Genomic DNA, 26233 nt, shown 5'->3' with positions numbered 1-26233 from the left:
TAAGTTGCGGAGGCGTATCGTAAATAGGATACGCTACGCCCGCATAACCTTACGTCCCCCTACCTGAATCTAGCCCTATGTCTCTATCTCAGCTTGGCTGTGCTGTGGGCTCATTCTGTTGTTGCTGGGGTGTTGTTCCACCCAAGGACGATAGGTGGCAGCAGTGGAGTCGAGACTTGGGTGCTCTTTCCCAGCAGCCAATCAGGAGGGAGTTTTCTCGCTGGGCATGCTGGGAGAGGGTATTTATGGGACAGACGCCATTGAGTCTGGGTCTTCTTCCAGTGTGGCGCCCACCTTTAGGGTGACCACATCATGGCGCCCCGGCGTTATGGCCTACCTGGCCGGGGTGTGCGTACCACCCAGTTCCTGGTTCCGGGACCATGTTGCATGCATCATACATACTAGGGGGAGTACAACTGGGGGGATCTGTAGTGGAGAAGGATCTGGGGGTTTTAGTTGATCATAAGCTCAATAATGGCATGCAATGCCAAGCTGCGGTTTCCAAAGCGAGCAAAGTCCTTTCTTGTATTAAGAGAGGTATGGACTCCAGAGACAGAGATATAATTTTGCCCCTGTACAAATCATTAGTAAGACCTCATCTGGAATATGCAGTTCAGTTTTGGGCACCAGTTCTCAAAAAGGATATCGGAGAACTGGAGAAAGTGCAGAGAAGAGCAACCAAACTGATAAGAGGCATGGAGGAGCTCAGCTATGAGGAAAGATTAGAAGAACTAAATCTATTCACTCTTGAGAAGAGGAGAATTAGGGGGGATATGATCAACATGTACAAATATATAAGAGGTCCATACAGTGTACTTGGTGTTGAGTTATTCACTCTACGGTCAACACTGAGGACAAGGGGGCACTCTTTACGTCTAGAGGAAAAGAGATTTCACCTCCAAATACGGAAAGGTTTTTTCACAGTAAGAGCTGTGAAAATGTGGAACAGACTCCCTCCAGAGGTGGTTCTGGCCAGCTCAGTAGATTGCTTTAAGAAAGGCCTGGATTCTTTCCTAAATGTACATAAAATAACTGAGTACTAAGATTTGTAGGTAAAGTTGATCCAGGGTAAATCCGATTGCCTCTCGGGGGATCAGGAAGGAATTTTTTCCCCTGCTGTAGCAAATTGGATCATGCTCTGCTGGGGTTTTTTGCCTTCCTCTGGATCAACTGTGGGTATGGAGTTGGGTGTATGGGATTGTATTGTGTTTTTTATTTTGTTTGTTTATTTTTTTGAGGTTGAACTGGATGGACTTGTGTCTTTTTTCAACCTGACTAACTATGTAACTATGTAACTATGTAACTATGTAATTTGAGCAACGGTGTGGGCCCAGTGATCGACTGGGCTCCCATTCTTGAAGATCCCAAGCGGTATAGCTGTTTGGTGGGGAGTCCATCTGAGGAGAGCCAATGAGAGGTGTTACATATGGGTGCAGGACTATTTCCAAATACTACGCCTGAATCTGCTGTTCTCCTTCTTTCTCAACCCTATCCTTTCACCACAAGTTTATTGTTTTTACCCGGCTGGGTAATAAAGAGCACAGAAAAGACACTTTTTGCGGACATTTGTAACGCCACTGGCGTTATTCTATACAAGAGGAGCGTAGCCTTACCTCTCTCCCTCGGCTGCGCTCCTCTCTCAGCTTTGGCCGCGTCACTTCCGCCGCGCCACTGTTTGCGTTCCACGCTGGAACGCGGAAGTGCGCTCCAGCGTGCTGCGCTGTTTCCCGCGCCCGGCGGCTATTTAAATCGCCACTAATGACGGCAGGGTGTTCCACTATTTTGTTGGACCCCTGCCCTCACCTGGGAGCAACTCAGGACTCCCCAGAGAACCTGCTCCAGAACACAGACTCTCCCCATCCACCATTTGAGCCAGCACTACGGCTCCAGGCTTCAGTCCAAGCCCCTCCAGGCTACAGCACTACAGGCATTCCTTCAGCTTATGTCCAGTGGCAACAAGGAGGATTCTGAATAACCTACAGCAAGGCACTCAATCTACAACCTTCTTATTTGATGACAGCAGTACCGCAAGTATCTTTTTCTTTCATGCTAATAGCACTGAAGGTGTATTTAGCTGTGCCCTAAAAGGAACTCTGTATATATATAATTAAGTTCATCTGCTTAACGGACATTAAGATTTAATACTCATCGTTAAGGTTGCAATAGCATTGTACTTGTTTCACTAGCAGTGTACTGAACCAGAGACTATATCTTACTTATATCTAAAAGGAACACACGCTACCTGCATAATCAGATACCTTTGTTATTATTGATTGATACATAACATATGCTTATGGGGCAATAAGCACCCTGATTACTTTGGAATTCTATCTGAGGTTGTGATGATTCAAACCATTAACTCTTTATTAAGTTAATAGAGTGACTGTCGGTTTATACCTGAGAAACCTCCGCAGCTGAGATCCAGTTAACACATTATAGCAGGACAGGATCATTACATAATAGTGGAACCCATTAAATTAAATGGATCCAGCGGAACTCGCAAACCACTTAGTGGGACTGTCACAACGAGTGGACACTCTCACTGGTAATTTGAATGACCTCCGGTTAGAAAATGAGGTCCTCCGAAATCAAAATTTTGCTCAGCCTAGGGAACGACCTGAACCCAAGGTCTGCCCCCCGGAAAATTTTTCAGGTGACAGAAAATATTTCCGTCAATTTATTAGTTCATGTCGTTTAATGTTTGATTTACGGCCCAGGACTTACTATTCTGACAGAGTTAAAATTCTGACTCTGATATCATACTTAAAAGGAGAACCTAGAGTTTGGGCCGACGCCTATGTGGAAGAACATGGCGATCTCTTGGGTGCCTTCAATACCTTCATAGATGAGATGTCTCTCCTCTACGAGGACCCTAACAAACAACTCACAGCGGAGAATACCATCAGGAATTTGAAACAAGGAAAAAGACATGTAGAGGATTATATCTCAGAATTTAAATGCTGGTGCCGAGAAACTTTATGGACTGATATTGCCCTTAGGAATCAATTTCGTATAGGGTTGTCTGAGTCTGTGAAAGATGAACTTGCTCGAGTTGAGATTCCTGCATCTTTAGAAGATCTCATGCACCTTTCCCTCTCTATTGATCGCCGTCTCAGAGAAAGGAAGGCTGAACGTGCTAACTTGTATCAACCAACACCATTTAGGAGATCCAGGTCCCCCCCAAAAGAGGTACCTATGGAAGTCAGCACAATCAGAGGTCCATTGACCCCAGCTGAAAGACAAAGGCGAAGAACCCACAATCTCTGTCTATACTGCTCCGCCCCTGACCACATGGTGGCTAATTGCCCAATCCTAAAGAATAAGACTGAAGGTAATAATTTTAACCTTAATAGATCTTATGTAGCAAGTACCACAACACGCTCCACCACTAACCAATATATCTTTCTCACCCTTACTTTACAGTGGGACCAAGATAGGACCACCATTGACGCAATGATCGACACTGGTGCATGTGGCAATTTCATTGACTTAGGTTTTGTTAACTCAAATAAAATTCCTTTTGTTTCAAAGCAAACTCCTTTGTCTGTCACTTTCATTGACGGATCTATCTCCTCTTTTGGTCCAGTGCCATCGCAAACTGCACCACTCTTGGTTACTTGTGGTAATGCACACACTGAAACCCTTGTTTTTGATATCATCCCATCACCCTTATTCCCAATAGTTTTAGGATTACCTTGGTTACACCTCCATCAACCAACCTTCCAATGGTCCAACACCTCACTCAGTTTAAACTCTACTTACTGTAAAAATACTTGTTATCCCATTTTCAATATCCTTTTAACTACTGTAAACTGCGACGGTCTTCCAACTTATTTACTAGACTTCTCTGATGTATTTAGTAAAACCAATGCAGAAATACTCCCACCTCATAGAATTTATGATTGTCCTATTGATCTAATCCCAGACGCTCCAATCCCCACCGCACGTATTTATCCACTCTCACAGCCTGAACTCGTTAACCTCAAGGATTATCTTGATGATAACCTTAGAAAGGGTTTTATAAGACCTTCTACTTCCCCGGCTAGTGCAGCCATGTTCTTTGTAAAAAATAAAGATGGTTCACTCAGACCTATAATCGATTATCGATCATTGAACAACGTCACAATAAAAAATCGCTACCCATTGCCACTTATTCCAGAACTTATAGAACGGCTACAGACTTCCAAGATCTTTACAAAACTAGATCTCAGGGGTGCTTACAATCTAATCAGAATCCGTCCCGGGGACGAGTGGAAAACTGCATTCAAAACCCGTTATGGTTTATTTGAGTATTTGGTAATGCCTTTTGGTTTGTGTAATGCACCTGCAACTTTCCAACGGTTTATTAACGACATTTTTCGTGATTTACTAGACATCTGTGTTGTAATATACCTAGACAACATCTTGATTTACTCTGATACTCTTGAAGAACACACTAAGCATGTAAGATGGGTCTTGGGTAGACTCAGAACACATTGCCTTTACGTTAAGCTTGAAAAATGTGTTTTTAGTCAGTCCAGTATTTCGTTTCTCGGGTATCAAATTACTCCAGAAGGAATACAGATGGATTCTTCAAAGGTTGATTGTATTCTTTCCTGGCCAATCCCCCATTCTAGGAAAGCATTGCAACGCTTTCTTGGTTTCTCAAATTATTACCGAAAATTCATTAGAAACTTCTCACAGATTGTCAAACCCCTGAATACATTAACAAGCAAAAATATACTCTTCAAATGGACAAATGAAGCTCAAAGGTCATTTGATTCACTCAAATTATCTTACACTACTGCTCCGATCCTCCAACTACCTAATCCCTCATTTCATTTTACTTTAGAAGTCGATGCTTCACATTTCGCTTTAGGCGCTGTGCTTTCCCAACAACAAAACTTGTCTGAACCTCTACATCCAGTGGCCTTCTATTCTAGAACTTTAACGTCCGCAGAAAAAAACTACTCAATTGGAGAGAAAGAACTCCTTGCAATTAGAGATGCTTTAGCCAATTGGAGACATCTTCTAGAGGGATCCACACATCCGATCACCATACTAACAGATCATAGAAATCTACAACATTTAAAGGCCTGTAAAACCTTGTCCGCCCGTCAAGTCAGGTGGAGTTTATTCTTTGACCGATTTGATTTCTATATTTCTTATAGACCAGGTACACAAAATTTAAAGGCGGATTCTTTATCTCGCATGTATGAAGATCACACTACTGAAACTCCACCACACTCTATCATACCTGCAAATCGCTTCATTGGCTTAACCACTTCTTTCAAACAACTACTCTCCCAGTCTATTTCTACAGATGCATCTGACTTACCCAAAGGAGTCCTAAAGCAATCAGATGGATTATATACCTACAACAAGAAATTATATGTTCCTCCAAAATTACAATTGCTACTACTGAAACAACTACATGATTCTCCATTAGCTGGTCACCCTGGAATTACTAAAACAATACATCTTGTAAAAAGACATTACTGGTGGCCCCATTTAACTAAAATGGTCCAAGAATATGTTAATTCCTGCGAAACTTGTGCCAGCAACAAACTCTCAAGAAAACCTCCATTTGGTCTTCTAGCATCCATACCAATACCCAATAGACCTTGGGAGGTTGTGTCAATGGATTTTATAGTCGATCTTCCAAGATCAAATGGTGCAAATACCATTATGGTCACTGTCGACCTACTAACAAAAATGGCACACTTCATTCCTTTAAAAAATCTACCAACCTCTCTTGAGACAGCAACAACTTTCATCAGTAATGTTCTCAAACTGCATGGTTTACCTTCTCAGATTATCTCAGACCGTGGATCCCAATTCATCTCCAAATTCTGGAAGGCTCTGTGTAATGCATTAAAGATTGATCATCGGATGTCTACTGCCTACCATCCCCAAACAAATGGACAGACGGAACGCATCAACCAGATCTTGGAACAATATTTGCGTTGTTATTGTACCCATCTTCAGGATGACTGGTATCAACTACTTCCCCACGCAGAGTTCGCATATAATAATGCTACCAGCTCTTCATCCCAATTCTCACCATTTTTTGCCAACTATGGTTTTCACCCAAACAACTTACCAAGCTCTTTCCTCTCAAACAATGTACCTGCAGTAGACCAATATCTCACTATTCTAAAGAACACACTTCCTATTTTACGTTCAAATTTAGAAGCTGCTCAGTCACGACAAAAACGTAATTATGATCTTCACAGATCAGTACCTCCTACCTATAAAATTGGTGATTTAGTATGGCTTTCTACTAGAAACTTACGCTTAAATCTACCTTCGAAAAAGTTGGGTCGTCAATTCATTGGACCCTACCCCATCTCTCATGTCATCAATTCAAATGCAGTAAAACTACAGTTACCTCCTGATTGGAAAATCCATCCTGTTTTTCATGTTTCTCTGATTAAGCCATACGTACCCAACCCATTCTCTAACAGGGTTTCACCTCCTCCTCCTCCAGTAGAAATCATGGGTGAGACTGAATACGAGATTGAAAAGATTTTAGACTCTAGAAAGAGAGGTTCTGTCATTCAATATCTAATACGATGGAAAGGCTACTCTCAACTTGAAGATTCTTGGGAAAATAGTTCTCACCTTCATGCTCCCCGTCTTATCAGACAATTTCATCGAAGGTATCCTACTCGTCCTTCACCTAATATTGTCACTGGTGGTGCCCCCTTGAGGAGGGGAGTATGTAACGCCACTGGCGTTATTCTATACAAGAGGAGCGCAGCCTTACCTCTCTCCCTCGGCTGCGCTCCTCTCTCAGCTTTGGCCGCGTCACTTCCGCCGCGCCACTGTTTGCGTTCCACGCTGGAACGCGGAAGTGCGCTCCAGCGTGCTGCGCTGTTTCCCGCGCCCGGCGGCTATTTAAATCGCCACTAATGACGGCAGGGTGTTTCACTATTTTGTTGGACCCCTGCCGTCACCTGGGAGCAACTCAGGACTCCCCAGAGAACCTGCTCCAGAACACAGACTCTCCCCATCCACCATTTGAGCCAGCACTACGGCTCCAGGCTTCAGTCCAAGCCCCTCCAGGCTACAGCACTACAGGCATTCCTTCAGCTTATGTCCAGTGGCAACAAGGAGGATTCTGAATAACCTACAGCAAGGCACTCAATCTACAACCTTCTTATTTGATGACAGCAGTACCGCAAGTATCTTTTTCTTTCATGCTAATAGCACTGAAGGTGTATTTAGCTGTGCCCTAAAAGGAACTCTGTATATATATAATTAAGTTCATCTGCTTAACGGACATTAAGATTTAATACTCATCGTTAAGGTTGCAATAGCATTGTACTTGTTTCACTAGCAGTGTACTGAACCAGAGACTATATCTTACTTATATCTAAAAGGAACACACGCTACCTGCATAATCAGATACCTTTGTTATTATTGATTGATACATAACATATGCTTATGGGGCAATAAGCACCCTGATTACTTTGGAATTCTATCTGAGGTTGTGATGATTCAAACCATTAACTCTTTATTAAGTTAATAGAGTGACTTTTGGTTTATACCTGAGAAACCTCCGCAGCTGAGATCCAGTTAACACATTATAGCAGGACAGGATCATTACAACATTCCATTACTACTGCTATATGCACCATTCACCCCTAGGAATTTGGAGAGCCACAAGGTAAATGTGCCACCCAAAACAAACCAGCAGCTCCTCCGGGGGTAGTGCTCCAACTGTTTTTAAATATGTTTTTCTGGAAATTTTTGTTGTTGTTCTGTCTCACACTATTAAAATAAACCTACCATTAAAATTATCGACGGATCATTTCTTGGTCAGTGGGCAAACGTACAAAATCAGCAGGGGATGAAATACTTTTTTCCCACACTGTACATGTGATACTGGTATATGGCTGAAATCCAAGTGTGCTCAATTTTAGATTTTGAAGAGTTATACTTATATAATGCTCTAAGTTGCAGTAAAAAAATGCACTTTTTACATTGCATTACTGCAGTACATGTTATACATGGTACTTTATGCAGTGGGTTGTATTGCCATTCATTTAGAAGTCTACTCCAATGCCTAAATACAACAGGTAGCACTGGCAACACTCACACAGCACAACGCACCCAGTATGGGTTGTAGTGCACGGCTTTAAAAATTCTGCATGTACTTTCTTATCTTCCATTTCCATGCATTGGAAGTGCATTTAAAGGGAGAGTTACCTCACTACAACACGCATGTGCAGTAACCCAATGATACTGTAGTGCAATGGGGCCATTTATTGTTCTAAAAAAAAATTCCACTAAGGTGTCAATTCAGAGACATGTATTTTTCAAAATATTTACAGCACTTTCCTGTAATTGTTATGTCAGAATTTGTCATTTGCCTGCTCTTTCCAATTCTGATGCCGCATACACACGATCGGAAATTCCGACAAGAAAAGTCTGATGTGAGCTTTTGGACGGAAATTCCGCCAACAAAAGATTGAGAGCAGGTTCTCTAATTTCCCGATTTAAAAAGATCCTAATCGCAAAATCCGCTTGTCTGTATGCAATTCCGACGTGCAAAAAAACACACATGCTCAGAATCAAGCAGAAGAGCCGAACTGCCTATTGAACTTCATTGATTTCGGCTCGTCGTACGTCTTATATGGCACCGCATTTTTGACGGTCGGAATTTCCGACAAGATTTGGGTGACCGTGTGTATGCAACACAAGTTTGAGCCAACATTCTGTCATAAAAAATCCACGTTTTTCTTGTCGGAATTTTCAATCGTGTGTACGCGGCATAAAACTTTGTTTTAGAACTTTAGTTTTTCATGATCTGACACTGTTATCAGTTAAAATCACCCCAAAAAAAGGACCAAGAAATGTAGTCCCCCAGAGTAATGAATAATAGGTGTGTTGTAATAGCAGCTATAATTAGTGTGGCGACTGATTTAGGATAATCTAATGTCTCTCCAGCTACTGCTCTTGATGATACCTCTAGGCTAGTATTTCATGGCTCAATAAATAGATATTGTGGCCAACTGTAGTATCTCATGTGGCAGCCAGGCCACATGGAGGTGTCATTACAAGTACTTCTAATTGCAAAAAATATATATTGCATAAGAAGATTTTTCCAATTTGTTTTAAAGACCTGCAGCTTCACCAGTTTCTGTCTCATCATAGCCTGTCCTGTGAAGTGCACACAATTTCTATAGAGCCAATTTCCTCTGGATGAGACTGAATCATAATTAGGCCCCTTCTACACAGGGCATTAGAGTCTATGCCTGACAACAGGATCCTTTGCTGCTCTTAGAGGACTGCTAGATCTGAGCATTCTCATTGTGCTGCTTTGCTGCAACTTAAAAACGATGCTTCCCTATGTGAAAATACCACCGTGAAGAAAAAAACAACAATGGGGGTACAGCGCTCAGGTTGTCAGCAAGAACAATCAATAAAGGGTTAAAAACTATAAAAATAAATTAAAATAAATGGACAAACCACAACGGCGACGTATGTAGTCTGACAGTTCATAAGTCCATTTTTGGGAGGTAATGAGATCAGTCCCAGCAAGATATCAATGGAAGGTTGTAGAAAGCTGTGGACGGTCAGTTCAGATGATGAGCAGTTAATCAAGGCAGCTGTCCAGGAGCGAAGTCAGCTCAATATATGCAGGAAAAAAGAGTAAGGAGAAAAGCGCCACTGAGTAAACTGTGTTTTAATATAACATATAAAATAATCCAGCACTTACATCATAAAATAGTACAGTAGGTGTTTGTGATATTGTGTTTTTAGCACGACAGCGTCGCGCTGATACTCGGCGACATGGTGCCGAGATCTCGCACTCACTGGAATAGTGACAGCACATCCCAGCAAGCGCGTCATAGAAGCGACGGGAGATCCGACTTGGATTCCCGCCAATTCTACACGTGTGCGGCGTTTGTTATGAATCCTGAGGGGGAAGTCCCCGCCGGATTTTAAATAAAAATCCGGCATGGGTCCCCCCCTCAGGAGCATACCGGGCCCTTAGGTCTGTTATGGGTTGTAAGGAGAGCCCCCCTACGCCGAAAAAAACGGCGTAGGGGGTCCCCCTACAATCCATACCAGACCCGTATCCAAAGCACGCTACCCGGCCAGCCAGGAAGGGAGTGGGGACGAGCGAGCGCCCCCCCCCCCCTCCTGAGCCATACCAGGCTGCATGCCCTCAACATGGGGGGGTTGGGTGCTCTGGGGCAGGGGGGCGCACTGCGGCCCCCCCACCTCAGAGCACCCTGTCCCCATGTTGATGAGGACAGGGCCCCTTCCCGACAACCCTGGCCATTGGTTGTCGGGGTATGCGGGCGGGAGGCTTATCGGAATCTGGGAGCCCCCTTTAAGAAGGGGGCCCCCAGATACCGGCCCCCACCCTAAGTGAATGAGTATGGGGTACATCGTACCCCTACCCATTCACCTGCAAGAAAAGTGGTAAAAACACAAATAAACCACACAGTGTATTAAAATATTTTATTAGTCTGCTCCGGAGGCCGCCCCCTGTCTTCTTTATTAGCTCTTTTACCAGGGGGAGCTTCTTCTTTGACGTCTTCGGGTGGGTGGGGGCCGCCGTCTGGTTCTCTTCCACCGCCGGGGGGGGTGGCTTTTAAAAAAGCCCCCACCCCCCCGGCGGGTTTCCTCCGGCGTCTTCGGCGGGGCTTTTCTTCTTCCGCTATCCCGACGGGTCTTCTCCGCTATCCGGGGGGTCTCCTTCTATGTTCGCCGCTCTCCGCTGTTGACTCGTCGCACCCCGGTTCTTCGTCTCGCAGTCCGGTCCCTTCTTCCGTGCTGTACGTCTTCTTCCGTGCTGTGAGTTCTTCTTCCGTGCTGTGACGTCATGTTCTTCACTTCTCTTCTTCTCCCGATGTTGACACGCCGGTCCTTCTCGCTGAAATGACGGATGCGCGCCTTGCATCGGACCTATATAGGCCTCACAGTCCCATCATGCTCTGTACCTACCCATGTGATACCTACCCTCCTTACAACCCATAACAGACCTAAGGGCCCGGTATGCTCCTGAGGGGGGGACCCATGCCAGATTTTTATTTAAAATCCGGCGGGGACTTCCCCCTCAGGATTCATAACAAACGCCGCACACGTGTAGAATTGGCGGGAATCCAAGTCGGATCTCCCGTCGCTTCTATGACGGCTCTGTCTCCATCACGGCAAGCCAGCTCGGCGCTGGCTCCCGCGATGGGGCTCGTAGGTGCTCAATCTCGCCGAGAAAGAGAGCGAGATTGACACAAAATCGGGTTCACCTACTGTATGCTGCAGTCAGGGAAGCTGGCACAAGTCTGATGGACAGTAGACCATATATCCAGGTGAAGTGTGGCTGCTGAGACCCGAGGAGAGCCGGAGGGAGCCGGCTATGTCCGTGGTGGGTGTCTCACTGTCAGCAGGGAATACATCCGGTGGAACGTAGCGTCAGCTTGGACGGAGGCCGAGAGGGACCACAACGCGTTTCAGAGCATGCGCAAAGGATCCGACCTGCGCACTCCTTTTTAAGTGTGATGAGATAGGTGAAAAGACATGTATTATAGCTGGTCATGTGAGCTTTTTTTTCGTGGTTCCCGTGCCGAGCGTAGGGCGCATGCTCCGTCGGGAAACTTTCCCGACGTGCATTGCGGCAAATGACGTCGCAAGGACGTTATTTGCTTCAAAGTGAACGTGAATGGCGTCCAGCGCCATTCACGATTCACTTACGCAAACAACGTAAAATTTAAACCTCGCGACGCGGGAACAACGGGTATCCTTAGCATTGGCTGCCCCTGCTTTTAGCATGTGCAGCCTTACGCGAAACCCGATGTATGCAAACTACGTAAACTGCGTACGCAGGGCTCGCGTAACGTTGTGAATCGGCGTTAGTATGCAATTTGCATACTATACGCTGACCACAACGAGAACGCCACCTAGCGGCCTGCGTAAGAATGCAGCCTAAGATATGAGGGCATAAGAGCCTTATGCCACGCATATCTTAGGCTGCAGTCAGCGTAACAAGCTCTCTGAATCAGGAGAAGTCGTTACGCCTGCGCAAGTAAGCAATTGCACTGCGTAACTATGGTTACGCAGGCGCAATTGCTCTTTGAATCTGGGCCACTGTTTACTGTGAAAATGACAATTGCAGTTTGGGAGTTAACCACAAGGGGGCGCTGATGGGGTTATGTGTGACCTCATGTGTGTTTACAACTGTAGGGGGGTGTGGCTGTAGGTGTGATGTCATAGATCGTGTATTCCTATAAAAGGGCTCCGGGGTCCGATCGTGGGACTCCAGCGGCGATCAGGTCCGCGGGTCCCGCGGTCCCGGAGATTCGGACCGGGTCGCGGGCGCACGCCCACGACCAACGGCTGGGTACTAGCACAGGACGTACCTATACGTGCATGTGCCCAGCTGTGCCATTCTGCCGACGTAAATGTGCAGGAGGCGGTCCTTAAGTGGTTAAAAGATATTGAAACATTACGTCCTTGCTTCTATCATGGATGCCTAGCCTTTGTAGCTGCAGGCATTCTGGAGTAACTAATTCTAAAAGATCACAACAGAGACTCTGAAGTCCAGCTGTAGACTGTTTCTGAACAGCTTACAGCACCTGCTGTCTGTTGAGGGATACTCCTGTGCCAGCGTCACTAATAACTCTTGTGTCTAGGGTCATCCTGTGTCCCTTTTGGGCATAGGGTGACTGAGAAATATTAATTATAAATGACATGAGATGGGACATGACTGTTTATTCATGTATTGAGCCAGGAAATAAGGGACATATGTTGGATTGTTTTAGCAGGGACAGTAATCCTCGATACATTCCTTAATGTCTGCAAAGAACTAATATTGTGACTCTATAATGACTCATTCCTCTGTGTAGCACAGGCTGTTGAGATGGTAATTGAGTCTGCTCCAAGACCTTTCATTAAGTATGCTAATACTGTTTTATGTGTGGAGTGTTTTATGTGTGGAGTGACTTCTCAGCTGTGGTAATTAGGTCATGTTAGATCGGTGCCCAAAACATCTGACATAGAAATGTGTATTCTGCAGGTGAATCACTTATTGTCGGAGACGGAATGTCTGGGGAATAATTAGCTCAACGGGATGTCATTGTCTAAGAGAGTGTGTATTGAAGTGATGTGTGGGTGGAGAGTTCTTTGTTCCTTTGATTACTGTAATATGTTGTACTGCATATAAGACTGAGAGTTACCATTAAAAGTGTTCATACATTTTGACTCAGAGAACGGAGCTTGTCTCGTTATTCTGGTTGGAGTGTCAGATAAGCTGTCGTGACTGATGGAAGGGAAATCGTAAACGGTGGTGACCGTTACAATTGTTGACTAAACTCCATCACTGTGGCAGTGGAGATGCCACTTCCTGTACTGATGATGCTAAGACAAAAGCTCAGTCCATCGCTCTGAAAAGAGAGAAAGCACTCTGGGGTTAGTGGTCGTGTGACTGAGGGGAAATACTAGGTACTTAGGCAGATTCAATATGAATAAGTATAATATAGTGATAAAGCAAACTTACAGTAATTGTTTAGGATGTTAGTGATATGATGACTTTCCTTTTACTTAGAATATGTAATTACAGTAAAACCTTGGATTGCGAGCATGCATCTCCCAGCTTGTGTGTTATTCATTCTGTGGACCTGCGCTTTCATCACCTCCCCCACTGATTCTTGAATGTTACCCCACCAGTCATCAGGGGAGGAGGGAAACTCTGACATGTGGAAAAAAAGTCACGTTCCTCTACCAAGATGGCTGCCCAAACACAGAAACACAGTACAGTAAAACCTTGGATTGCGAGCATAATTCTTTCCAGAAACATGCTTGTAATCCCTAGCACTCATATATCAAAGCAAATTTCCCCATAAGGAATAATGGAAACTCGGATGATTCATTCCACAACCATTTATTCATAAGTCCTTTAGTTTATAGTCCACATAAAAAGATTATAGCAATGTAATAGGTTGTGTAACCATAACATGTCCAACCACAAATTGCAGCCTCCACAAGGTGATTAGAAGCAAAATTCAGCAGGATCTACAGAGTATAAAAGAGATGAGAGGCACCTTTAAGTGTAGCAATATGGTTACATTTAATGAAGATACAACATTTAGTACATCTAAGTATGCAGGCATCCGGCTCTCACCAATATCAGCCTGCAATTGTGACCGGGAAGACTACCCTGCAGCAGAGGTGATCAAAAACCACCAGAAGAAAGCTCTATTTGTGGGGAAAAAAGTCAATTTTGTTTGGGTGCAACGTCGCACGACCACAGAATCATCAGTTTAAGCGACGCAGTGCCAGTCGCAAAAAGTGCTCTGGTCAGGAAAGTGGTAAATTCTTCCAGGGCTGAAGTGGTTAAGTCAAAATTTAGAAAAAAGATTTGCTTCTCTTGCAAAACACTCGCAGACCAAGTTACTCTCAATGCAAGGTTTTACTGTACTTGAATGTCTATAGCTGGCCACAGGTTCACTTTTACCACTTATTTCCCGGCCTATAGCAAAACGACAGCCAGGCAGTGGTTGCGTTATCCTGACTGGACATCATATGACATCCAGCAGGATAACAGCCGTCACGCGCCTGTGGGGGCGCCCACAAATGGGCACTGATTGGCACCATTAGGAAACAAATTTATTCAGTGATTCCCAGCAATGCCACCCATCAGTATCTTCAGTGCCACCCATCAGTGTCCATCAGTGGCATCTATCAGTGCCCATCTGTACCCACCTATCAGTGACCATCAGTGCCCATCCATGCCACCTATCAGTGCCACCTATGAGTGCCCATCAGTGTCGCCTATTGATGCCCATCAGTGTCGCCTATGAGTGCCGCATACCAGTGCCATCTATCAGTGCCCATCAGTGCTGCCTATCAGTGCCCATCAGTGCCACCTTATTTATGCCACCTCATCGGTACTCATCAGTGCCCAAAAAAACTAACAGAAACAAAGAAAAAAATTTTTTTCAAAATTTTCGTTATTTTTTTCATTTTTTGTGCAAAAAATGTAAACCACAGAGGTGATCAAATACCACCAAAAGAAAGCTCTATTTGTGGGAACAAAATGATAAAAAACTTGTTTGGGTACAGTATAGCACGACCACGCAATTGTCAATCAAATTGCGACAGCGATGAAAGATGAAAATTGGCTTGGGCAGGGAGGTGTATAAGTGCCTGGTATTGAAGTGGTTAATGTGCATATTGCTGGGACAAGTGGATTAAAGGGCTAGCTTACTATTCCACATTTCCAATGTTTCAGGTGAGATTTAGTCCTCTAATTATCAGCTTACCAACTGTTTAGCTGATTTATTTACAAACACTGAAAATGGCTACAGGGCATCTCTCAGATACTATCTTAAAGTGGAGGTTTAAGATTGAGGCTCATTTTGTGAAGGGGAATCGGGTGTTTTTTTTAAATCGAAGCAGTACTTACCGTTTTAGAGATAGATCTTCTCCGCCGCTTCCGGGTGTCGGAAGCCTGTCGGAAGCCTGTCGGAAGCCTGTCAATCAAATAGGAACGCCCAGTCCCGAAAAACATACCCGGAAGCAGCGGAGAAGATCTATCTCTAAAACGGTAAGTACTGCTTCGATTTACAAAATGAGCCTCAATCTAATGTTAAAAAATTGTTTTTCGGGTGAACTCCCACTTTAAGATGTAAAAATACACTTTAGGTAAAAGTGGATTATTAAAAATAGATTTAACACATATTTTTCATTGCAAATCTGTTCACAAATGTAATGTTCCGTAATAGAGTCATCAGTTCAGTTTCAGATTTATTTTGTCTGTTTGAGTGGACTTGGATATGGTTTGCTCTTCCACCAGATGTTTCTTACTGAAGTCTATCAGATGAATACTACCAAGCATAAACAGGGGACTTGTCACGTGGTTCCACATTTGGATCCCAACTTTACAGGTTAAACAACTGGGCTCTGCTAGGTTTTTCGTTTTAGTGTCTCTCAGTGACTAGGGTGACAAGGGTTCTTTAACCTCCTGCTATTGCAGCATGTGGCACTGGTAGTAAAGGTTATTTCCCAATTCTCTAAAAATAATTTTTGAGAACATTCCAACTATGTTATTGGTATTAATGAGTATTATGATCTCTGGGTCCTTCCTATTCCCAATTAACAATCTGTCTGATTTTTGATATGCTGAACTGAAGCACCTTGGAGACAACACATTGTTCACCATCTGTCTATCTAAAACGGTCCTCTTCTACTCAAACCTTTGCTGTGCTCATATTCCAATTCTCAATGCATCTATTATTCTGGTTGCTGGGGTACATGTAATGCAGCAGTACTGTTACTCATAAAATGACATCCCCAGTATAAGATAAACTTTGGACATTAATTCCAATGACCACAGGTCCTTCATTGTACCTGATGACATCAGAGAGCTGCAACCAGTCTTACAAAGAGAAGCAAGCCTGCAGGAACAAGGAACAAGGTATGTATTATTATTCTTACCACTTAGACAAAATTAATTTCAGTTCTGAGGAGGCACCACTGCAAAAGTAACTTGAGAAAACGAAACACCCCACCCCAATAAACAGATGTGAAATTCAGGGCAACCCGACGTCAGTTCAATCATCTCTTTATGTTATAATAATTTTATAATACTGTAGCTGTTTTGAGTAAAGCTTCAAAGCTGAACTCTATACACGTGTAATAAACACATTTAAACTAGTGCCTTCATATCTCTGTGCGCCCATTCCTGCACTCATGTCAAATGAAGGGGGGGGGGGGTGTCAGCCACGCTCCAAGATGGCTGCTGTTTGAGAGAGAGCCCTCACCGGGCACAGGAGCTTTTAAGTAATTCCAAGATGGCTGCTGCTTGAGAGAGAGCCCTCACCGGGCACAGGAGCTTTTAAGTAATACTGGGGCTTCCTGGTGGCTACACCCACCTTCAAAGCATCCATTAACCACCGCTCTGGCATCGGGATGACTTGCTAGAGGAAGGAGCGGCCTCTGCGGCAGAAACTTCCCACGTTCCCCCCCGGCCATGTGCAATACGAAACAAAAAAGTGCAGGCGGCTAATCTACCAATGCCGCCAGGACACTGATCATACTGAACCTCTCCATGGCCACCATCTGAACACAGGCCCAGCACAACAGGGGACTACAGGACCAGCCTCTTCCTCACACTCATCCAACCCCTTCACGAAAAGCCCAGTAGCAAGAGCAAGAATGTCACAGTACACTGGGGAATCACCTAATCCTTCATTACATGAAGTGAGCAGTATGTGTGATCCTATGGATGACAATCAAGAGCACACAGACCCCATTTCTGCTTTTCCAACAGCAAACCAACCACGATAGACACAACAATGAAGGATATGTTATTATCCATAAAGTGATTGTAAATAATCACCTTGCAAAACAACCTATTCAGTTTAGCTTAGCAGCTTGCTATGGGGGCACCTGTGCAGAGCAGCAGCTCCGTTTGTCGAATCAGAAATGGAGCCCTGGCTAGACCCCTGCCCTCTCTCTCTCATTATTGGCCCATTGACTTTGATTGACAGCAGCGGGAGCCAATGGTACTCCACTGCTGTCTCAGCCAATCAGGAGGAGAGTCTCGAGCACCTCATTCACTCCTGCAACATCATTGGATAGAGATGGGCTTGGGTAAGTATTAGGTGGACTGAAGGGGGCTGTTGCACACAGAAGTTCTTTTTTTTATCTTAATGCAGAGTGCATTAAGATAAAAAACCTTCTGCCTTTACAATCGCTTTAACTTTGAATACAGCTCAGATAGCAGAAACAAACTATAAACCACGTACAGCAAAATGATCACATGAGCAAAATTATCACATGCCCTAAACCAGTTATGTGAATTCACATTATATTGGCCTGGAAGATTGGAACCCCTCAAGATGTTTATACTCCTCAAAATCTTATACGTTTTCTAAACTCTACCAGTACCTCTACCCTCTAAACACATACATTATTTGAACTCCTTTCTCTGTCTCACATGCAAAAAAAAGTGGCTCAGCATGGGTGACAGAACTTAACACTCATTTGAATGAGCCCAAATGCAGCATGTGGACAAGATCACGCCTTGTTGTAATACAGAAGTCCAAACTCAGTTGACAGAAGGTGGAGCATTGTCACCTGCCATGTTCTTTAAAGAGCTACAAATATAGCAGGGATGGGTGGATCACAAGCAATCATTTTGGCAACTAAAAATGTTCCTATGTTCCTATCAACACTTTTTTTTGTCTTTTGAATGCAAGAAGCAAAGAGAGGCAAAAGTGCAACACATATTATAAACAAACCAACCTCTCCGAAATTCCTTATGCAACAATCAGTCATGCTCTTTACGCATTTCCGTCTGTCCTTTTGTGTTACTTTTAATCTCATGCTCAAGGTCCATTTCTAATGGACACACACTTAAATGCCGAAGAGGTTTTTAAACACAATTCATTCACTTGCAAAAATGAATACTCAATAGATCAGTCCAACCAGAGAGCAGCAGCTAGTTTAATCCAGCTGGCAACAGAAAAGGAAGGAGAAAGGTTATTTTAGCAGTAGCGGGCGAAAGGTGATTATATGTATGTGATAGAGGCCCCTATAGGCTCAGCATATTAGCACGTCTGAGCAAGCACTGAAAGAGCGCATTACTGAAGTCAATTAGGCATCACTATGTTACAAATGTTTTACTTACACAAAAGGCAAATCATGTTTTGTTGTAAAAGCATCTCAAAAGAACCATTCTCTGTTCTTCTGTTGTTATTGATTCATACATCACCATCATCTCCTGAAGGGCTGTGTTAGATAAGAAAAGTAGTAGATATGAAGGGCATTATTATAATTACATAATTTAAACAATTACATAAGCAGAGACGTAGTGAGAATAAATACCTTGCTCAAAAGGGTACAATGAGAGTATATTTAAAGTGGTCTTCTCGTCGTCATCTCTAAAATAGCCAAGTATGTAGTAAGCTCTAATGAGAAAGGCCCCCTTTATCATTATATTCATTTAACTATTATTGAGATCTTTTTTTCATTTATATACTCAACAGAAATGGTAAATCTCCACCATTTTGCCATTATATAAATATTAAATACTGATACAAATATGATAATATTAATATTATTATTATTATTATTATTATTTTTTTTTTTATATGTAAGTAGTATTTTGACCCCTATCAAACCTAGATAGTGAAAAAATTGTGGCGCTAAAATCACAATAATACAGTGATATACTGTATATAAAGATAATCATTTCATACACAAACATACATGTGCACAAATTAGGGAAACATTATCACCTTGTAAACAAAAAAATAAAAAATAAAAGTCCATAAAGATGATCCAATAGTGTAGTATTTTCTTGTTCATCCACCGCACCCATATGTGCAAGTGATTCCGTTCCCTTCATAAAACGCACGCACCAGATTTCAATGCCTTAATGCATTTGAGCCAAGAACGATAGTGTTATGCCGCGTACACATGATCATTTTTCGGCATTAAAAAAACAACGTTTTTAAAAAATGGCATTTAAAATGATTGTGTGTGGGCTTCACATAGTTTTTCGGGTTCTGAAAAACGACAATTTTTTTTTTCTGAACATGCTGCATTTTTTAACAACGTTTTAAACGATGTAGTTTTTCGGGTTGTAAAAAATGATCATGTGTGGGCTAAAACGACGTTAAAAACCCGCGCATGCTCAGAAGCAAGTTATGAGACGGGAGCGCTCGTTCAGGTAAAACTACCGTTCGTAGAGCTTTACTAGAGCATTTTTTAAAAACGATCGTGTGGGCAACGTCGTTTTAATGGTGAAGTTGGAAAAAACAACGTTTTTTCTACATGTCGAAAAACGTTGTTTATTTCATGCCGAAAAATGATCGTGTGTACGCGGCATAACACTCTCGTTCTTGGCTCAAATGCATTAAACCACACAGAAAGGGTTAAACAATCTCCGATATCCAACCGTGAACATAACCAAGGATTTCTCCACATGTAAATGATAAAGAGTGCTCCAATAGTGTAATAACGTAAAACCAGTTTTAATAAAACAATGTGCAAACTTCAATCATTACACTCACATCAATATACTTCAAAGCAGGCAGATAAAAAAAAAACACAGCAAATCTTCTATTGATTGCCTATAGTGGTGTGTTGTGGTCACAGCGGACCCGAGGTAAGCCGACTTAATGTCACTTCCTGGTTCGGTGTACAACGTCAAATGTAACAGATGGTTGCCGTACAGCCATGCACAGGGGTTTGTATTATTATTATTATTATTTTTTAACATACTGTCACCAGTCCCTGATCACCGCTACATCAGTCATATAATGATGCTGTACAGGACTGGTGACAGTATGTAAACAAATAAGTAAAAAAAAGGGAAAAGAATAAAACATTTTGTCAATTTCTTAATTTTCAAAAAAAAATTAACAAAAACGTACAACTTCAAAAAACTCACCATGCCTCTTACTAAATGCATCTGACTGTCTACTTTCCAAAAAGGGGCCGTTTGAGGGGGATTTTTACTGTCCCAACATTTTAGAGTCTCAAGAAAGGTACATCAGAATTAACAATTTTCCAAACATATATACTATATACCATAGTTTGTGGACTCTAAAACGTTCAAACACAAACCAGTTAGTATACAAGTATTGGGATATTTAGCAGAATACATGTTGGCCTTAATTAGATTAGTTTTGATTGGATATGTTTTTTTAACAGAAAGTGGAAAATATTGTTTTTTTTCCCCCAAACTCTTTAGTCATTTTTAGTTTATATCACAAAAACTAAAAGTAAAATAAAAACCCCAGTGGTGATCAAATACCACTAAAGGAGAGCTATATTTGTATGAAAAAAAAAAGATAAAAATGTAATTTGCGTACAGTATTGCATGACCTGGATAGCAAAAAATGCTCTGGCCATGAAGGGGGTAAATCTTTATGGAGCTCAAGTGGTTAAAGACATTTAGGTGCACTCAAAGTGAATTCATATCCTTTATGACTATTGTGGAAAAAATATAAAATGTTTTGTGCCTGGATTCAGCTTGCTGATAAAAATAATAATAATTATGCATAATGTAAAATAGAGTATTAATAATAAGAATACTTGTTAAAATCCCATGCTGGTCTTCGGTGTAATAGATAGGTTGGCTGGCATAGCAAAAAGCATAGAAAAAATAAAACAAGGTCACAGGCATTTTGCTTAGAACACATCATTAAAACACATAAAATGCACAATGGTATTTACATGGAAATGCTGAGAAAAGCGGAGGTAGCATTGACACGGGGACTCTTGTCTAATGCTCCAGCTGACACCTTGGTCACTGACTCTACTCCCCATTGACTGCAGAAGGATGAGGGCAGTGTAGTACCACCCCTGTGAGGACTGCTGGAAGATGATCGACCCCAAAGGTTGCCCTGTTCTTGCAAGCCTCCTGACACCACTGACACCCGGGGTTGGTAATATTTCAAAGTGATAATGCAGTTGCACAGACACCAGACTGTAGCAAAGTAAACAAGTATTTAACTTAAGACTCTTAAAGCAGAAAAGAACAAGAATGGCTTAGACGGATATCTTTCAGTGTTAAACTCTTACTCTGGGTAAATAAGTCTAACAGTTGTAACCAGTAGGTCCTGAGAGAACATATGACCCCCCGTAGAAAAGGGAAGAAATTACCTTTAGGCTTCATTTCCATGGACGTTTTTACAGCCACTTTTTTTAGCCTTTTTTACAGCCTAAAAACGCCTGTCCATGTTTTTTTTAGCTGGAGCTCAAAAATGCAGCAGTAGCGTTTTTTTGTGTTTTTGCAAGTTTTTGCGCATTTTTGAGCGTTTTTTAACATCTGGCGTTTTTACAGCTCTAAGGCTAGAGCTTCAGAACCCACTGGTCCTGGTTTTTTTTTGCAGCTTAAAAACAGCTCAGCCATCTACAGCTCAAAAACGTCATGGTGGGCATGAGGCCATAGACTAACATGGAGAGCCGTTTTTAAGCTGCAAAAAAAGCTCAGAAAAGTGGCTGTAAAAACGTCCATGGAAATGAAGCCTTAATGTCAGATTGATCCCTCCAAATCCAGATGCCACATGCCCAGAAAGTTTGTGACACAATTATAGAGCACAAGCTACAAGAAATGCAAGAATTAATCTCTGGGAGATGTTCCCCTTAACCACTTCAGCCCCGGAAGGATTTGCCACCTTCCTGACCAGGCCATTCTTTGCAATACGGCACTGCGTCGCTTTAACTGACAATTGTGCGGTTGTGCGACGTTGTACCCAAACAAAATGTATGTCCTTTTTTCGCCACAAATCTTTTGGTGGTATCAGATAGCAGTGGGTGTCAACGGACATGTCCCTGCTGACGTCTGCTGCCCTATAGGAGTGAAAGAAAGGCTTTGATCAGGTCCGCCTAAAAAACTGACAGGTGGACCTGATTGGAAAGCCCATGTAAAAGGGGCCTAATGCTGCGTACACACGACCATTATTCATGTCATGGAAAAAAAAGTTTTTATTGACATGATTCCTCTCAAGCCTGCCTTGCATACACACGTACGATTGTGATAAAAAATGCTTGATCAAAGCACAGTGACGTACAACACATATGACGGCACTATAAAGGGGACGTTCCATTCGAATGGCGCCACCCTTTGGGCTGATTATGCTAATTTTCCATCTAATAATTTGCTTCTGAACACGCACATTTTTCCCCCTCGTTAAAGCGTACACACGACCGTTTTTCACGAGGAGAAAAACGACGACGTGAAAAACGACGAGATAAAATAGAGCAGGTTCTAAATTTTTAATGCCCATTTTTTGCGTCAAGAAAAATGCTCTGGAGCCTACACACGACCGTTTTTCACGATCAATTTAAAAAATGGCATTTTTCTCGTCATGAAAAACGGTCGTGTTTATGCGACATAAGGGGATAAAAAGTGACCACTTATCAGCTATTGGACACAAAAACAAGAGTTTACTGTACTAAATTTGGATGATTCCGGACAAAGGTTGAAATCAGATGTGAACATTTTTTTGTAGTTTAAGAATTCTTTCAGAAATAGAAGTGCCAATAGTTTTTTTTTTTATTAATTAACCAAACGGAAAGTAAATGAACAGAAGAGAAATCCAAATCAATTCAATTACACCCTTTGCTTTCAAAACATCATTAGTTCTTCTAGGTACTTGCACACGCAGGTAGGTTGTTCCAAACATCTTGGAGAACTAAGCACAGATCTTCTGTGGGTGTAGGCTGCATCAAATCTTTCTTTCTCTTCAAGTAATCCCAGAAAGACACAACAAATATTGATTGATTTCGATTTTTCTTCTATGCATTCACTTTGCATTTTATAAAATTTATAAGAATAAACAATGAAGTATAGATTTATGAAAGCATCCTTAATTTACATCATTTTTTCACATCTAATTAAAACTTTTGCACAGTGCTATATATTAAAGGGTCTATTTATAAAGCAATGAATTTGATTTTTACTAAACATTCTCTGGTGGAATATCAAATACTGTCATTTAACCACTTCCATACAGGGCATTTTCACCCCCTTGCTGCCCAGACCAATTTTTAGTTTTCAGCTCTGCCACATTTTGAATGACAATTGCGCGGTCGTGCGACGTTGCTCCCAAACAAAATTGACGCCATTTTCTTCCCACAAATAGAGCTTTCTTTTGGTGGTATTTGATCACCTCTGCAGTTTTTATTTTTTGCGCTATAAACAAAAGAAGTGCGACAATTTAGAAAAAAACACACTGGCCCGGATTCAGAAAGGAGTTATGACGGCGTATCTCCAGATACGCTGTCGTAACTCTGAGTGTGAGGCGTTGCATCTCTGCGCCTGATTCATATAAATCAGATACGCCTCACTGTTGCCTAGATACGAGCGGCGTAAGTCTCCTACGCCGTTGTATCTTGGGGTGCATATTTACGCTGGCCGCTAGGGGCGCTTCCGTAGATTTACGCATAGAATATGCAAATGAGCTAGATACGCCGATTCAGAAACGTACGTGCGCCCGGCGCATTGATTTACGTTGTTTACGTATGGCTTTTTTCGGCGTAAAGTTACCCCTGCTATATGACAGCGTAGAATGTTGCGTCGTTTACGTCGTTTGCGTAAGTCGTACGCGGATAGGGCTGTGCGTAAGTTACATTCACATCTAAAGCTTGGACTATTTGTGGCGTAATTTGGAGCATGCGCACTGGGATACTTTCACGGACGGCGCATGCGCCATTCCTTTATGAGCGTCAATTACGTGGGGTCACGATTAATTACCATACAACACGCCCCCTACCATCCTATTTTGAATTAGGCGGGCTTACGCCGGCCCATATACGCTACACCGTCGTAACTTCGGGCGCAAGTTCTTTCTGAATACGGGACTCGCCTCTCAAAGTTACGGCGGTGTAGCGTATCTGAGATACGCTACCCCGCCTAAAGATAGGCATTTATTTCTGAATCCTAGCCAATATATTTTACTTTTTGATTTAATAAATATCATCTTTTTTTTTTTTTAAATACTTTTTTTTCCCTCAGTTTAGACCGATACGTATTGTTCTACATATTTTTGGTAAAAAAATCGCAATAAGCGTATTTGATCGGTTTGCGCAAAAGTTCTAGCGTCTACAAAATAGGCAATAGAATTATGGCATTTTTTTTTTTTACTAGTAATGGCGGCGATCTGTGATTTTTATTGTGACCGTGACATTGCGGTGGACATATCGGCCGTCGGGCACGCGCACCAGGTCCCAAGCAATGCGGTGGGGGTGTGCCCCCTAGCGTCTGGGAATGCAAGGACGTCATATGACGTCCACTCTGAAGGAGGAAAGGTTCCCACAGACGTCATTTTACAATGATTTGGTAGGGAAGTGGTTAAAGCACATAAACATTTCCCCAGCAGAATATGTTGGCTGAATGTTAGATTGTCTGCTGTATACAGTTGTGCTCATACCCTTGCAGAATTTATGATTTCTTGGCCATTTTTCAGAGAATGTGAATGATAAAACAAAAACATTTCTTTCACTCATGGTTAGTGTTTGGCTGAAGCCATTTATTATCAATCAACTGTGTTTACTCTTTTTAAATCATAATGGCAACAGAAACTACCCAAATGACCATGATCAAAAGTTTACATACCCTTTGATTTTTGACCTGACAACATGCACACAAGTTGATGCAAAGGGGTTTGCATGGCTATTAAAAGGTAACCATCCTCATCTGTGATCTGTTGGCTAGTAATTAGTGTGTGTGTATAAAAGGTCAATGAGTTTCTGGACTCCTGACAGACCCTTGCATCGTTCATCCAGTGCTGCACTGATGTTTCTGGATTCTGTGTCATGGGGAAAGCAAAAGAATTGTCAAAGGATCTGCGGGAAAAGGTAGTTAAACTGTATAAAACAGGAAAGGGATATAAAAAGATATTTAAGGAATTGAGAATGCCAATCAGCAGTTTTTCAAACTGTAATTTGGAAGTGGAAAATGAGGGGTTCTGTTGAAACCAAACCACGGTTAGGTAGACCAACACAGTTTTCAGCCACAACTGCCAGGAAAATAGTTTGAGATTAAATAAAAACCACACAAATAACTTCAGGTGAAATACAGGACTCTCTGAAAACATGTGGTGTGACTGGTTTAAGATGCACAATAAGGAGTCACTCGAAGAAAGATGAGCTGGATGAGTCGCCAGAAGAAAGCCATTACTACGCAAATGACACAAAGTATCCCATTTACAATATGCCAAACAGCACAGAGACAAGCCTCAACTCTTCTGGCACAAAGTCATTTGGAGTGATGAGACCAAAATGAAGCTTTTTGGCCACCACCATAAACGCTACATTTTTGGAGAGGAATCAACAAGGTCTATGATGAAAAGTACACCATTCCTACTGTGAAATATGGAGGTGGATCGCTGATGTTTTGGGGATGTGTGAGCTACAAAGGCACAGGCAATTTGGTCAAAATTGATGGCAAGATGAATGCAGTATGTTATCAAAAAATACTGGAGGAACATTTGCATTCATCAGCCAGGAAGCTACACATATGACTTACTTGGACATTCCAACATGACAATGATCCAAAACACAAGGCCAAGTCGACCTGTCATTGGCTACAGCAGAATAAATTGAAGGTTCTGGAGTGGCCATCTCAGTCTCCTGACCTCAATATCATTGAGCCACTCTTGGGAGATCTCAAACGTGCAGTTCATGCAAAACAGCTCCAGAATTTATAGGAACTGGAGGCTTTTTACCATCTGAGAAGATAAAGAGCCTCATGCACAAAAGACTTCAAGCTGGCATAGATGTT

The sequence above is a fragment of the Rana temporaria genome, chromosome 4 (assembly GCF_905171775.1).
Source record: "Rana temporaria chromosome 4, aRanTem1.1, whole genome shotgun sequence".
In the NCBI taxonomy this organism is placed as follows: Eukaryota; Metazoa; Chordata; class Amphibia; order Anura; family Ranidae; genus Rana; species Rana temporaria.
This window is presented reverse-complemented; position numbering follows the sequence as displayed.